We start from the raw sequence: 15,573 nt of genomic DNA on the forward strand, positions 1-15,573 counted from the left end.
CAATTGGACACGGACTTAATTGGACACAGACCCGATTGGACACAGACCCGATTGCACACGGACCCGATTGCGCACCGACCCGTTTGCACACGCACCCAATTGTGCACGGACCCGATTGGACACAGACCCGATTGGACACGGACCCGATTGCACACGGACCCGATTGCACACCAACCCGATTGCACACGGACCCGATTGCGCACCGACCCGTTTGCACACGGACTCGATTGCGCACCGACCCGATTGCACACGGACCCGATTGCGCACCGATCCGTTTGCACACGGATCCGAGAGAGAGAGAGGGCACTATTAAAAACAGAGTATCTGGGTCTATGGAGTAAAAATTAAGTGAATAATCATAATAATGAGATAGTATCGGGTCTGGTTTTATAGGGGATTAACATATTAGAAATTCTAAGGAGTCATGTATATAAGGGAATTTTATAACAATAAAATTGTGGACGTGGGGGAGGGGAGGAGCAGGGAATTCAGCTAAGCATTTGATACTGGAGGTAGAGCTTGCTGAAGAGAGTGAGGATACAAAATTTTCGAGCTTTGAAAAACTGATAGAGCAATATAAAGGGGTAGGAGGAGAAGGTGAACGGCAAAGGGAGTTTATAGAGGAAATCCGAGAGGAACACCTTCGGGTTCTTCGATGATTGGATGGCCAAAATATTCGATGGACCTATATATATTGATTTAACTGTGTCTACACATAATAATCGACTTTATTTGGAGTATATCATCGCTTCCGAATAAAAGGGCCTTAACTCAGAAGCCGATTGAAAAAGAAGTCGGAAGCTGATTTAAAAGGCCGTTAACTTGCAAGCTCATTGAAAAGGGTGTCAACTTGGAAACCGGTTGAAAAAGGCTTTACTTCGCTAAAATGTTTCGCTTTAATTTAAGTTGACAGCACTGTCGAAATAATTTTGGTACTTGATTTAAAATATAAACATATTGAAACGAAAAATTAGTATGCACATATAAGTAGAGATATCCTATGCCTTCTATAATCTGAGTATTTTTCTAAATGTTAGATTACTTAAGTATAGCGTTAATTTTATAACTTATACGAATTGCGATTCAAACGTTTAATTGCAGGTAGCAGTTTGCTAAAAAGATTACTCCTTTATGTATAATACTACTAAATTAATATTACTAAATTGTAACGAGTACAAACTACCATGTTACAAGAATATATTTAGTTTTGGCAGACGCAATGTCTAATATATTTTTAGTCCATTAATGCATTTGAATGCTTCTTAAGAATTTTTCCTTTATAGTTATTTTTATGAAAAAATAAGAATTAAAACAAAAATAATTTTTTAAACATTGTTTATATTGATTGTTACATTGCGTTTTTTAAATCAATTGATGAATTAGTTAGTATTTTTCCTTAGAAATTTTTTAGTAATAGTTTTATTAAACTAATTAAATTAGTTTAATAATTTTAAGCAATAATACTTACCATCTATTGTGATATACTAATTTAAAAATTAAAGTAGTTCAAATGCTATTATTTTGTACTTTTTACAATGTATCACACAACAAAGAATTTAAGTTTTGCGCTGCAATGTTCCGTTTCGATTCACGATATTACACTGTCACAGGAGAGCCTATAAGGTCACTGCAATGTCAAAACATTAACAAAACACGCGATAGTAAAAAATCAAAGCTTGTTGGCAGTGCTGCCAACTTAAATTAAAATGAAAAATGTAAGCGCGCGAATTAACGCTTTTTTCAATCGGCTTCCGAGTTAATGCCTTTTTCAATCGTCTTCCGAGTTAACACTCTTTTTAATTAGCTTCCGAGTTAATACCCTTTTCAATCGGCTTCCGAGTTAACGACCTTTTTAATCGGCTTTCTAGTTAACGTCTTTTTCAATCGATTTCCGAGTTAACGCCCTTTTCAAACGGTTTCTGAATTAACGTCTTTTTATTCGGAAGCGACGATATGCTCTATTAATTACTCGATAACTTTCATGTTAACTGACATTTTGTCAAAACTAACCGCGCGCTACCTGCGCAGCGCTCGGGGACCTTACTTTTATTTATTTATATATATATTTTTTTTTTCATGAAAGCCCCCCACGGGCTAGGGGACTGGAACGGGCTTGGAAATGGCTTACAATTAGACAGTTTCTATTGCTGTTTATTTAATAAAGTAAATTGATTCCGAACGCGTTCACATACAAACTCAGGAATTAAGAAAAATTAGTGATGGGCACCCGAGTACCCTGAGTGTGTAACAATGTGGTAAACGCTAGGTATGCACATAAGGGTTAAATAATAAATTATATATTTTTTGGAGGTCTTTTGTTTAATGAGTCTAACTTTTTTCGAGTGTCGGCATTTTCCTTTTTTTTTTATTTTGACATCGGATATCGATCTAGGGTATTGTGTGAGCATGGTCCAATAATAAAGATAAAAAGAAATTTGACAATCGCTTTTCAAAATTGTTTAAAGATGGACACACTGGTGCCTTTGTTTGATGACTACATTTTTCAGTTTATGTGTTTATTGTTCCGTTAAAATAAAATTCCAAGTTTCCGTTATATCCCACAAATTTGTGCGTGACGAGAGAACAATTCTAAACAATTATTTTTTTGTTATTAACAATCGTCAGGATTTGATTTCTTTTACTTAACTCTTCTTGGAAGGTCAGGGCAAAACATTCGACCCGCCGGACGTAACAGTAGTATAAAATAGTAAAAAATAACAATGAAAAAGTCACAGAAAACTGTCCGCTTGGAACTTAATGGGTTAATCGTCTTTTAATCTGCTTTATTTTCTAATTCTTCTAGTATGCATCTTAAATTTTTCTTTTCTTTACGTTGTCGTAAGCTGTTTTCAAATCCAGTTCACCAAGAGGGTGAAAACCTTTTTTTCTTTTACTTCGCCCCTCCCCCCTCTCTCTCTCTCTCTCTCTGTGCACGTAAGTACTGTGTGTCACGCTGCTACTTGTGCTCTGTTCTTTTCGCTGTTTGCTGCCGTATCTGTGCCCTCGGGCCTTTTTGTTTCAGACGGCACATGCTCTTTTAAGTGCGCACGCTGCTTCTTTACATTAGTTGCATGCTAGTCTTTTGGCGTGTGCCTGCATTCTTGCTATTTTTCTCTTGTGTCTGCGGTTTGAGGTTAGCTGTGCGGTGGATCGCCGACTTGATGTGCTTTGCTGCTGTTGCCACCTGTGTCTGATATCAGTTTCTGCTTAGTAACTCTGTATTTATCAGTGCTACTGGCGTCTATGACTCGGCTACGGGCTGATGAATGACAGGTCTGGTGGAGCCTGTGCTGTTTGTAGCAGACGCCTTGCACCGAGGAGTGGCCCTAGACTGTAGTGCACTAAGTGTGCTAGACTCTCGCATGTACGCTGTTTTACGCTGATTCCTCTCCACAGCACACCGGCCTGCTGCGCGGCACCTGCTTCGTCTTCTACTATCGCCGACGCCGCATCTCTGTTTTCATCAACTGATCCGGTGAGCCCTTCGTCTCGGCTGTCCTACCTGCACCTTCCTGTGCGCCCTCTCACCTCTCTCCCTCTCTCGCCCGTAGATTCGTACCATTCACTCTTGCCTGTACCGTCTTCTCCCCCTCGAGGTATCCCCACTACGAAATCCGACGCTGTCACTGCCTTACCTGACTACTTGCAAACCGGTATGAGCCGTGCACCTCCATTCCACCCGCCGAACGAGCCTGCTCGTCTTGCGCCTGCCGGCGGTACCGGCAGCGTGCGGAGCAGGTCCGGCGGGAATTCGGGTGCCGCCACTATGGGTGATATCCCTGCCGGCCTCGAGCGCAATACTGCCATACTGGCAGACTTTGTTGGAAAAATAACATCCCTGGAAATTAAATTCTCGCAATTTGACACATGGCTTACCGCTGCTGAGTCGAAAATCGAAAATCTTTCTGGGATGGTGAGGCGCGTGCAGAACATTGAAGGGCGGGTTTTTTCGCCCCCCCTCCTCTGGTCTGTCTGAGGATCCGCCTCTCGATGACGCGTGCGAGGTTTTATTATCGGGCATTGCCACCGACTGCAAGGACACCGGCCTGCGCATCGCGCATAAGATTTTGACCGCTATAAATTTACTTTCTGTAATTTCATTTATAGTCGCTACGCGTCCGTGGACGCCGACAACTCCGCATGCTTCAACGTCCTTCTCCTGTCCTACTCGCGCCATTATTATTAAGCTTGTCTCACTATTGCTCGCGACACACTCGTCGGTGTCTCTTTGAAACTTGTCATGTTAATACTGCGCGATGTTCTTGGTTCTTCGGCCACTAACCTTAATGTTTTTGTTAAAAAAACAAGGCAATCACCGCCAGTACTCATTAGAGATGTTACGTCGCTATCCTTGCTGCCGACTGACCCCCAGTGATTCAGACCACCATCCGCAGCACACAATATCACCATACCTTCTCAGTCTCTGCATATTGCCCACTCTAACGTTAATCGGCTCAAAACGCACTTCACCTTAAATGAGCGACTAATGTCCAACAACCGCTATGATATCCTGGCAGTTACCGAAACCTTATCGTCTCCGACATAATCAGCATAGAAGACTACAATTTCCTTTGACTGGATAGGATCGGGAAGGAGGGTGTCTACATCCGCGATGCTCTCTCTGTCTCTGTTCTCGCTGCGTCAGACCCCCACTTTGACAATACACCGGAGTTCATGATTCTGAGAGTAGCCTCTCGCAGCACAACCTTCCTATTCGCTGTGATATACCGTCGACCAGCTGCAGCTTTTCCATCACTTTTCTTTGATACGCTGTCCAGCTTCATTGACCACTACTCAAATATTGTAATCGCAGGGGATTTTAATATCAACTTGCTCTCTGCTAGTCCCATGTCGACGTCATTGCATTCTCACATAGACGACCTTTCTTTTCATCTGGTTCCATCGGGCCCCACCCACCATGCTGCTACTGGTGCATCCCTCTCACACACTCTACTGGACATATTCATTATCAGTCACCCGCTACTGCTTCTTGAGTCTCCCTCTCCTTTCATTGCCGGTCATGATTTAATTTCTATAGAGTCCAAATTCGCCGCTCCAACTAACTCGTGCAAAACTATAGTCCAACGGGACCTAAGGTTGCTGACTCCACCTGTCATCAGTAGTCTACTTGAACCCCCACCTACATGTCTCCTACCACTGAGTTCTGACCAGGTCTCAACTTCTTCTATCGACCATTTTGTTGACTTGCTTTCGGACACAGTCACCTCGGCTTACGATACCATTGTATCTGCCAGGCCCATTCGGATCTCCAACAGACGTAAGCCATGGGTCACTCTGGACATGAGGCAGATGCGACTCAGAGACAACCTGTATAAAACGGCTAAGCAAACTCCGGTGCTTTTTAGCGCTACAAAGTCATCTGCAGAGACATAAATAATTCTCTCAATACCTACAAAAATGCTTTCTTGCATCAACTTCTATCCGGCACTGCTGATGCTGCTGCCTTGTGGTCCAACCTGCGTAAACTTGGGATCTGTGGTGGTAAACGTCCCTTACCCACCGACGTTTTTTCTGTAAATGCCTTCTCGCATCCCGTCCAAATCCGTTCCGACGAGAAGCAGACCTAGAGCTACGATTCACGGTGGAGTGTTCTCCGTCATCGCCGAGAGTTCTCGACCGAGCTCAAATCTCTTTTCCTTCCTTCGCTGGCAAAACCACGGGGTAGAGCGTGCTCTGTCTCCGCCGAGCGCTCTCGGCCGCTAGCTAACATCCTGACCAACCATCCTCACGGCCCGGTAATCGGCACAGAGTGTTCTCCGTCTCCTCCCGAGCGTACGCGGGGCCAACGCCGTTCCGTAAAACCAGTCCGCGGTCCGCCGAATTGTCGAAGCAATTCGGGGAAATCACGGTAACGCAAGACACCCGCTTCCGCACCGCACACCCGCCGGCCACCGAACTCCAAGCATCGGGCTCAAGACACACGCCGTCCGCTGCACCGCGCACCGCGGACATCCCGCCGAACCGAACAGCTGATCGGCTGGCTGTCACGCGCACCGTTACTGATCATTGAGATACACCGCTGTACATAACGCGTAACCAGACTTTGTATACATCACGCCGCTGTAAATATTCGCGAACGTAAATGTAATGTAAAATAGTAATAAATTGTACCGTTAAACCAACCACCGCAGTTTGCTATCTCTGAGCCTTTTTTCGCCCTCAACCTTTTTCCCGACGAGCTAATTCTCCGCGCAAAAAACGGACGTTATATCTTTTTATGAAGAATACCTTTATGCTATTAGTATTTACTTTTATTATTGTACCTCATATGGTGTACTTTTTACTATTCACTTGTATATTTTTACTTGGGAGCCACACAGAGTCATACCCTCTGGCCAAATAAAATGTTATCAATCAATTAATCAATCTTTCTCTGGAATGGAGTAGTCGAACATCCGTTTTTATAGTGCGTTTTGAGAAGAAAACAAAGCAGGAAAAAAGAATAAAATTTGTGTGGTGATAGTTCTATAGATCAGTGACAACAGAATTGTTATCTAGCCGGGAAATGCAGATTTATGAATAGCTGAGTTACATTTCTAATCATGTGTTGCAGACGTTGTGTGACAAACAAGCACTGACCTGGAATCTGCTGACGTGTAGCGAATTCGGCAACGGCGGAACGCAGGTGTTGACGATCGATAAATTGTGGAACAGAGTACCGAATATCGATGTTCGGCATGCAAGAAGATTATTAAAACTGAAGTAGTACAATGCAAATCATGCGTTAAACTGTTTTACCATCTAGCTGTGTTAGTAAACACAAAATTTATGATAGAAATAATGAATTAGTATTGTGCCAGGGTTCCTTTGCAAAATTTGGGATAGAGAGTAAAAATGGAGAAGTAAAGAAAACAGCAGGTAGCAACAGAGACAGACTCGGATCGACGGGAGCATTTGGAAGACCAAGCATAAGTATGAGTGGATCAGCAAATGTGGACCTAAAAATAGATTGGCTTATAAGAACAATAAAAGAAATAAAAGACGAGATTATATGTAAGAAGGAAATGAAAGTGATGATAAAGGAAATTATCTAGTGACTCTTTGAGTTAAAGAATATCAAAGAAGAACTAGAAGAAGGATGCTATCCACTGGATCTAGTAATTTATCAAAAAGAGCACAGAAGAGTTATAGCGAGATGGTTAAAGAAAAGAAAAAAGAAAATAGTATAAATGTTAAACCTAAGATTCAGCAAAAAATGTTGATACGGTTATTAATAAAAAAGAAAGTAGATATAAAGAATATGGAAATGGGAGTAACGAAGATAAGGAAAGAAAACAATGGTACAGTCATCTTTTGGGATGTGAGACTGAAGAAGAAGTGGCAAAATTGAAAACGATACAGTAAAGCAAGCTGGGTGATGACTTTAAAGTTATTGAGTCACTACAGATGAAGCCGAAAGTAAAAATTGTTTGTATTGACAAAGAAGAATGGAACCTGAGTGAAGAATTAATTGATTCAATCCAAAAGCTGAATAAATTTGGGATACAAGAAGAAAGTAATATGAGAATAGTGAAAAGATTAAAAACTCAATCTAATAAAAGAGGTAAAACAGAAGGCACCATAATAATAAGAACTAGATGAAAAAACACATGAATTAATGTTGAGCCAAAGAAAAGTAAATATAGGATGGAAAAAATGTCTTATATTTAATCATATCAGTGTCAAGAGATGCTTTAAATGCTGGGGCTACCAATACGAAATACTGTACGCGAAATGGGGCGTGCCATAAATGTGCAAGTAATCACAAATCAAACGAATGTACAACAAATGAGAAGAAATGTATAAATTGTATGTATAAAATGTAAACCAAACATACAACCTGAAGATAAAAGATGACTATGATGCATTGAATCGGGAATGTCCGACGTTCAAGAGGATTCTGCAAGAGGAGAAGAAAAGGCCGGCTGGGAGGATACAAAATAGCAATCACAGAAGGAAGAGGAACTGATACGAATGCGCAAATTTTGATAGCGCATAAAGATAAAATACATAATCTAGGTATAAAGAAGATTCATCCAGCAGTTATAGCAGTGTCCGAAACGAGGCTGACGTCTGAAATAGAAGATAGTGAGATAAATGTGTCGGGATACAGTGTAGTTCGATGTGATGCTGAAAATCGGAACACGGGAGGAGTTATTTTATATGTGAGAAGCAACATAAAATATGAAGTACTTTTAATAAGAAAAATAATACAATGCTGGTGTATAATGATAAAAATACAGGATAATGTGTATAAAGGAGGCTTTGCCCCTTCCCCTGCACCCCCTTTCCGTAATTTTTCCTAACTCTAACCCACCAATTTTACGTCACTATTTGGTTGATGTGAAAACATTGGAAACGAACAGCGTGGAAAAGTCGCAAATCCATATGGTACAGTACAAGCGTGGACGTCGTTTAATCAAATACAATTGAAAAATTGAACATTTGAGCTCAGTATTTTTCTTGGTTTTGCCATTTCATTGACTTTCTACACGAAGCAAACTCATTCGACACTTACTGTAATATTAATAAATTTGAACGTAAAGTAAACGACGTCTACGCTTGTACTGTACCACATAGGTTTGCAATTTTCCACGCTGTTCGTTTCTAATATTTTCACATTAACCAAATAGTGACGTAAAATGGGTGGGTTAAAGTTAGAAAAAATTATTGGGAAGGGGTACAGGGGGACAGGCAAAACCCCTCCCCCGTCCACGCGTTCTCTACATAACGTGATCAATCAAAGATGTTAATTTTTATTTAAAAAATAACGAATAAATATTTAATAATTAATTAGCATTTTAATTTGATAAATGTTAAGATATAGGATTTAAAAAAAACTCCATTGACTTATTAAAAAAAAATTGGGGCCAGAGCGAGAATCGAACCAGCGACTCCGCGCTTACGAAACTAGAGCTCTGTGCGTTCGGCTCTGACGATAGGTCAAAATTTTCTGTACTTAAAGATATCGGAAATCTTCAAAATCGATTTTCTCGAGTATTTTTGAGAAGCGCATCGTACTGCTTTAGGAAATTGAAGTCCGGGTACTGATCTTCAAATCCTATAAGTATGAAAAAAATCGATGACCCATGATCCGTAAGGTCCCCTTGTCAGACCGATATTTATAGTCGAATCTTATTTTAAGATTATCTCAAGTAATGTTTTAAGATGCTAATATGGCTTTGTGATTGGCTGGTATCTTAAGACAGTCTTTAAGATAAACTTAAATACAAGATCCGACTACGAAGACCGGCCTCAGAGTTACCAACTCGAAAATTCACTGGTTCCCATAACCAGTAGCGTCACAGGAAGCAGTAGTGCACAACAAAAAAGATGATTCTGGAGACGTCTAAGAATATGTCTAAACGCTCTCCACAACACATTTCGAATATTGTGCGACATTATTAATTGGTATGGGAGAGACATAACTTAACAAATAGCGCAAAATCGAGCCATGCGGGTAATATTACAATGTAAGCGAGAAACCAAAGTTGAATGTATGTTACAAGCGTTGCGTTTTATGTCAATAAGGCAGAGGTTGTATTATAATACGCGTATATTTTTAAAATGATAAAAGGACTATTACCTGGGGATAAAAGGACTATTATTTTAAAAATAGGATAATAGGTGATGTAAGTGGAAGGTTGACATGATAAGTGGACAATATTGTTGTTTAATTTTGACGAACGAGAAGCGCGCAAAAAGATATGTTCTATGAGGGCATAAAAATGTATAATAATTTATCACTAGAAATTAGGAGCAGCGAGAGAGTGGAACAATTTAAAAGAAAATTGAAGGAATATATTTTATTATTAATTAGTATTAAGGTAATTTTTAAGTTACTTAATGTATTTAAAAATAGCTGTGAAAGCTAAATAAATATTTTCATCAATCAATCAATCAAATCAATACTAGCCAATGATAGAGCAAGTTGAAAAAATAAAGTATTTGGGTGATTGACAGTAAGCTAAGATTAGAAGAACAATGTAAATATGTTAAACAAAATTAGTTTTCGCTCTTTCCACAATTCCGTTGCATTTTCAGGCTTCTAAATTTTATTCCCTCTTCTTCCTTCTTTTTCTTGATCTTGTTTCCAATTCAGAAAGTTCTTTAATTTACTCTTCTTTATTTAATCCTTTCTCGTAATCTTTTTTTCCGGCTCTTTAAAATTCTTTGCATTTTCCTCTTCTTTCTTGTACAGCATCTATCCTATCAGTCTTTGTAATCTAATTCTTTTTCTTCTCTCTACATCTTTTTTTGCTGTTGTTTTCTGGATCATCTCTTATAATTTCTTCCAAAATTCTCCGTTGATTCGTTACCTGAGTCTCTTTCCAATTTGCTTTTTCCGCTCTTTTTTCGTGTAGACGCTCTGCTTCTTTTTGTACCCCTTTCTGCTGCCCTTTCCTCTTCCTCTTTCTTCCCCATTTCTTTCTCCTTTTCACTTTTACCGCTTAGGGCATGCGATCTGAATTCACTCCTTTTTCTACTCTAAATTCCTTAATTTTACCTAACATACAAATTGATGAATACACGGATAATGTGAGTCAGTGCAGAAATCAAAGCGCAAATAAAATAGAAATTAAAAAATTGATGTAACATGACAAATGTTAATTTAACTAAAAGCATCAAAACAAACGCTTGATATATAAAAGATGATACCAAAACGCTTAAGAGGTAAGGCCACCTTGACACCTTAAAAGAATCGATTTTTTTTTTTAAACGTTCCTTATAGTCTCAAAAATAATATGTACTAAACCTGACTTCGAAATCGCAAGAGAAAATAAAGTTTTGAGTAAGTATAGTGTAGCGTGTCACCGCTGCGGCGTTCGAGTGGCTAGAGACTCTACGAGTGGCTTGATAGAAAAGTCTGTTACCTGCAAAAGGACATTTATAGTGAATTAAGCAGAGGTGATTTGCTGGAACGTTGCTTAAGCAGCTTTACACAAAACAACAACGAAAGAACACTAGTTTAGTCGATGGCGCCGAAATCGCATTCCAATGGAAAAACCGTCCTTGAAATAGCTACTTATATATCTGCTTGCGTATTTAACGATGGTCTCTCAAGCATCTTACAAATTATGCAAGTGTTGGATATAGGCTAAGCTGGATATAGGATATAGGCCAATATGCTAAGAAAGCAGCAATTTTTGCTTCACGACAGACGAGACGCGTATCAAGTATGCCGAGCGCCGTTTGTCGGACGCTGCAAAAACTGCTCGTTAAGACCTCAAAACAGCTAGAAAAGAGACGGAGGAAACTGAAGTTAACCAGGAGGGACAGTTATGTGATGCAGGCATCGCTGATTAATGGTAATGTAATCTTTTTCTCGCTTTTTATACTAAAAATTGTTACAAAAAACTTTAAACGTGTTTTTCTCGAAACAGCATTTTTCAAAACACCGTGCAGCCTAACGTCGCCAATTTTTATCCGATTGACTTAAATCTTTCATCAGATATTTATTTCAACATTATCTAGGGCATTATGTAGGATTTTTGCAATATCTTAAAAATTTTCGCCACTATCGCTTTTTTTTATTCAAATTTTTTAAGCAAAAAATGACTTTCAAATTGTGGCCATTTTAATAAAAATGTATATTTCTCAAAACGGCTACGTACGCTACTAGTTTTTATCATGTAAGAAATAAATATTTTTGGTTTTTTGTTCCAGGCCACTGCGGAGTAATCGTGCACGTCGTTTTGCATGTCAAGCAAAAACCATGTACAAAAAATGACTGTCATGCGCTTAATATTTATATTAAGAACTTTAAAAAATATTTTTTATATTCTCAAATGTAGTATTAATAAACACCCAAAAAAATTTTTTACTTGCACAGTGTATTTTTAATAGAAAAAATTTTCAAAAATGTCTTAAAATTTAAGGTGTCAAGGTGACCTACCCCTTAACATATAAAATCGTGCGCGACTTACTATGAAGTCATTTTCAACTGTATATAAAACATAAAATAACGGAGCAGCAAATTAATTCTGATTTGACCTTGTATCACGGAATTCCTTGACAAAAAAGGAGCGCGAAACAACATCAGTCCATGGACTCAAACCACGTTGTGAGACATCTATTCCAAATCATCCATCTAAATTAGCATACTGGATAGAAATGCATTTGGCGTTGTGAACAGCAACGTGTAATTTTTTATAATTTAACGTGTTAAATAATGTTTTTAAACCTCCGCACAAAACTCTTTGTGAGTTACTCACTCATAGATATAGGAAAAAGGAGGGTAAGATGACAACCTTAATGTTTGTCGATTTTTTCTAATTTCTGTAATGATGTAAAAATAATGATCTATTTTTTTTAGATTTACTAAAGCCTTTTGTATCTACCATAAAAATTAAAAGTTATTAAATAAATTGGAATTTTAAGAAATTTTGATTTTTTAAGAACGTGTCAATTTCGTCATCTTGCCCCCCTATATGGGTAAGATGACTTTCAGTAGTGAAAAAAGTTAAATTAATTGACATTATAATCTATCTATTGTTTATCTATATAAACACTAATTTCCTTATTTATTTAACAATATATTATGTATTAATAGTACAACTACTTCATTTTTTTTAAATAACGAAATCAATAAATTGCTTATGATAAAATTTACTTACCTATTACCACTATAACCAATATCACAAATTATAAACTTAATTTGCATAACATTGACGCAATTATATACGTTTGTTACAGAACATAATCTGTATATAACTACAAATGACATCCGTCATCTTACTCGCAATCATAGTATTCATTTATTTATTTAACTCTGCCTACACACCTTATTTTTCTCCCTATTCTTACACACAGGGGTTACGCTAACCCCAAAATTTCGTTGACTTATATCTCTAAATGTATTTAATCAATTTTAACTTTTTTTTTTTTAATCAAAAGGAAAAAATCTCAGAATCATGATGGTTTTGGCTGAAAAGTCGAAGATATTAAAAGAAAAGAGATTTTTTTAAAAGAATGAGAAAGGAACGAAAAATTTTTGTAAAAATTTGCCTTTTTTTCAAACACCCGTATTTATTAGAAAAAAATAGATAAAGTAATTAAAATGGTGATCAATAGAAAGGGAAAGAGTTGTACTTTAAGAACCTATCGTCAGTTTTTTTATTCTGTTCAAAAAATATATTTATTTCGTAATGTGAATTTAGTAAAAAATGAATGCAGTTTAAAATAATAGTAAAAGAAAATAGTAATATTTATTTAAAAAACATAATTATTAATACACAAAACATAATTATTAATACAAAAAATATTTATTACAAAAGATTTTATTTGTTATAGAAAAAAATTTTAATTTGTAATGCTACAATTGCAGCATATTTTCGCAAAGTGATCACGACATTGGTAATATATATAAGTACTGTATGCGTAAATGATACATAATGAACAAAAAAATAACTTTTACTTACCCTTCAAATTTGTAACTTTTCCATTTTTTGTTACGTTCCCTACACACGAGGTAACTGTAACCCCAATACACACTTTCGATGCTCCTACTTCTGTTGTTTTCAGAACATTGACAACGCCCAAAGAGGAATAAGTAGAGCACAGTTCAAACCCTTCCCCCCCCCCCCGCAATCGCAGCGTCCCTTTGCTAAATACTTTTAAGTAGCGGGTATTTCAAAATCGACTGGGGTTACCGTAACCCCATGTGTAGGCAGAGAATTAATAAAAAAGTTACACTGCGAGAAATAAAAAATATGAATGCATTAGTATATGCGTTTTTAACTATACTATATCATGATTTTATTTAAAAACCAAAAGTACTAATTTGCTATAATTACGTCATTCCTTATAAACAAGTGTCAAAAAGTTACGAATGGATGTATTAAAACACATTTCTTATTATATTATTTACTTTTGTGGACCGATTGAAACCAAAGACACAGATAACCTATTATTATCTAAAGCGTTTAAGTGAGTTTTTAACATCGGATTGGTATCTGTTATTAGTTTAGAAAAATTAGCGTCATCTTACACTTTTTTCCCTACATCATCTCGCACTTACAAAAATAAGTAACAGTTCAATATAATAGAAATAAATAACTGAATAAATTAAAGTGTTAAGTGTGTAAAAATGTGTCAATTATAGTCCAAATTTATAGTCCAAATTTTACAGAGGTCAACAAGTGTCAGTAAATATTATAAATTCCCTATAATTGAAGTATACACATGATCTTGGAAATCTGTATCTGTAAATTTAAACCTTGTTTTTGCAACTTAATAAATAACATTTCAGAGGTTAATCTCTAGTTTTAACCCCTGAACAAAGAAATACACTGTTAAAAAAATATTAAAAATCTAATATTTTTTTATTCTACAACGTATCCAATGCTCATTAAAATCGATAAGGGACACTTTTGACCGTTCCCTTGTAAGATACAATATCTCCGGATTCAAATCTTATTCTCAATGTGAGTGTATTTAATTAAAATCACCAAAATTACACATTTTAAATATTATACACAGTTTTTGAGAAAGAAGTATTTCGGGTAAATCAACAATAAGGTGAATATGACATACTGGTGATTCACCCGAAATACTTCTTTCTCAAAAACTGTGTATAATATTTAAAATGTGTAATTTTGGAGATTATTTCTGCAAAATTTGAATCAATTTCGTGAAGGACAGAAAAATGGCCTTATAGACTCTCCTTCTTTAAAAAGGTAAAAAAGAATGTCAAGTGTGTGCGTGCGTGTGCGCGCGTATATGTGTGTTTAATAATGTGTATCGCTTCCTTTTGGATCTAACAATTTTTGTATTTGTTAAGGCATACTGTTAATTAAATTTCTTTTTTTTCTTGTCTTAAATTGTACCGTTCTTCTTACAAAACGTTGCGGAGTGCTGCTAATGTTTGAATATTATATTTTTTAACATTTTGTTTTAGGATATCTTATAAATGCTCTATAGGATTCATATCCGGACTCATAGCAGGTCGTAGCATTGTTGTTGATCTTGGATAATGCCAAGAGCAGGACGCACTCACGCGATATTTAAATCCGATCGTTTATTTTCAAGAGAAACAAGTTTTTAAACTTTTTTACTCCCCCCCCCTTTTTTTTGAAAAAGTTTTTCCGTGATAATTTGTTCATGAATGGCTGATTTGAAAAGACAAAGTTGTTCTTTTTATTTTAACTAATATTTGCTTGAAAACGATATAACTCTGTTAAAAAAAATTATTGATAAATGTTCCACAGATGCATTTGTTAGAAAATAAATGAGTTTAAAAACTCATACATTTTTAAACCATGGAACTGACTCCCTTGAGCTACGCAATTAAAAAGAATAATTTTCCACTTTTCAAATACTATTTTTGACGTCCGTCATTTTATGAAACGTTTGTTGTAACTCAATTTGATTTTATTGGTTTTTAAGAGGAAGGTTTAAGCTTTAATTTGAGCTTTGATTTATCTTGATACGATAATTTTTTGCGGAGTTATTGCTATTGAAAGATACACACAAATTTGAAAAAAGAAAAATTAAGTGGCCCGTTTTTTGCCGGTGAGTGTATAATATGATTCATATATTTATAAAAAAAACTTTTAGGATTAAGTTTTCATT

At 36.8% G+C, this 15,573-nt stretch overlaps 2 protein-coding genes across 8 annotated transcripts in view; one reads left to right on the forward strand and one right to left on the reverse strand.

Annotated features, from left to right (window-relative positions):
• LOC105834792 (CCR4-NOT transcription complex subunit 2) overlaps positions 1–15,573 on the reverse strand; it is a 182,525-nt gene that overhangs the window by 60,054 nt on the left and 106,898 nt on the right. The gene's annotated exons all lie outside the window — the stretch shown is intronic.
• The window catches only part of LOC105840586 (malonyl-CoA decarboxylase, mitochondrial), a 137,086-nt gene that overhangs the window by 57,402 nt on the left and 64,111 nt on the right, over positions 1–15,573 (forward strand). The window lies entirely within an intron of this gene.

Source organism: Monomorium pharaonis, chromosome 6, assembly GCF_013373865.1.
Source record: "Monomorium pharaonis isolate MP-MQ-018 chromosome 6, ASM1337386v2, whole genome shotgun sequence".
Classification (NCBI taxonomy): Eukaryota; Metazoa; Arthropoda; class Insecta; order Hymenoptera; family Formicidae; genus Monomorium; species Monomorium pharaonis.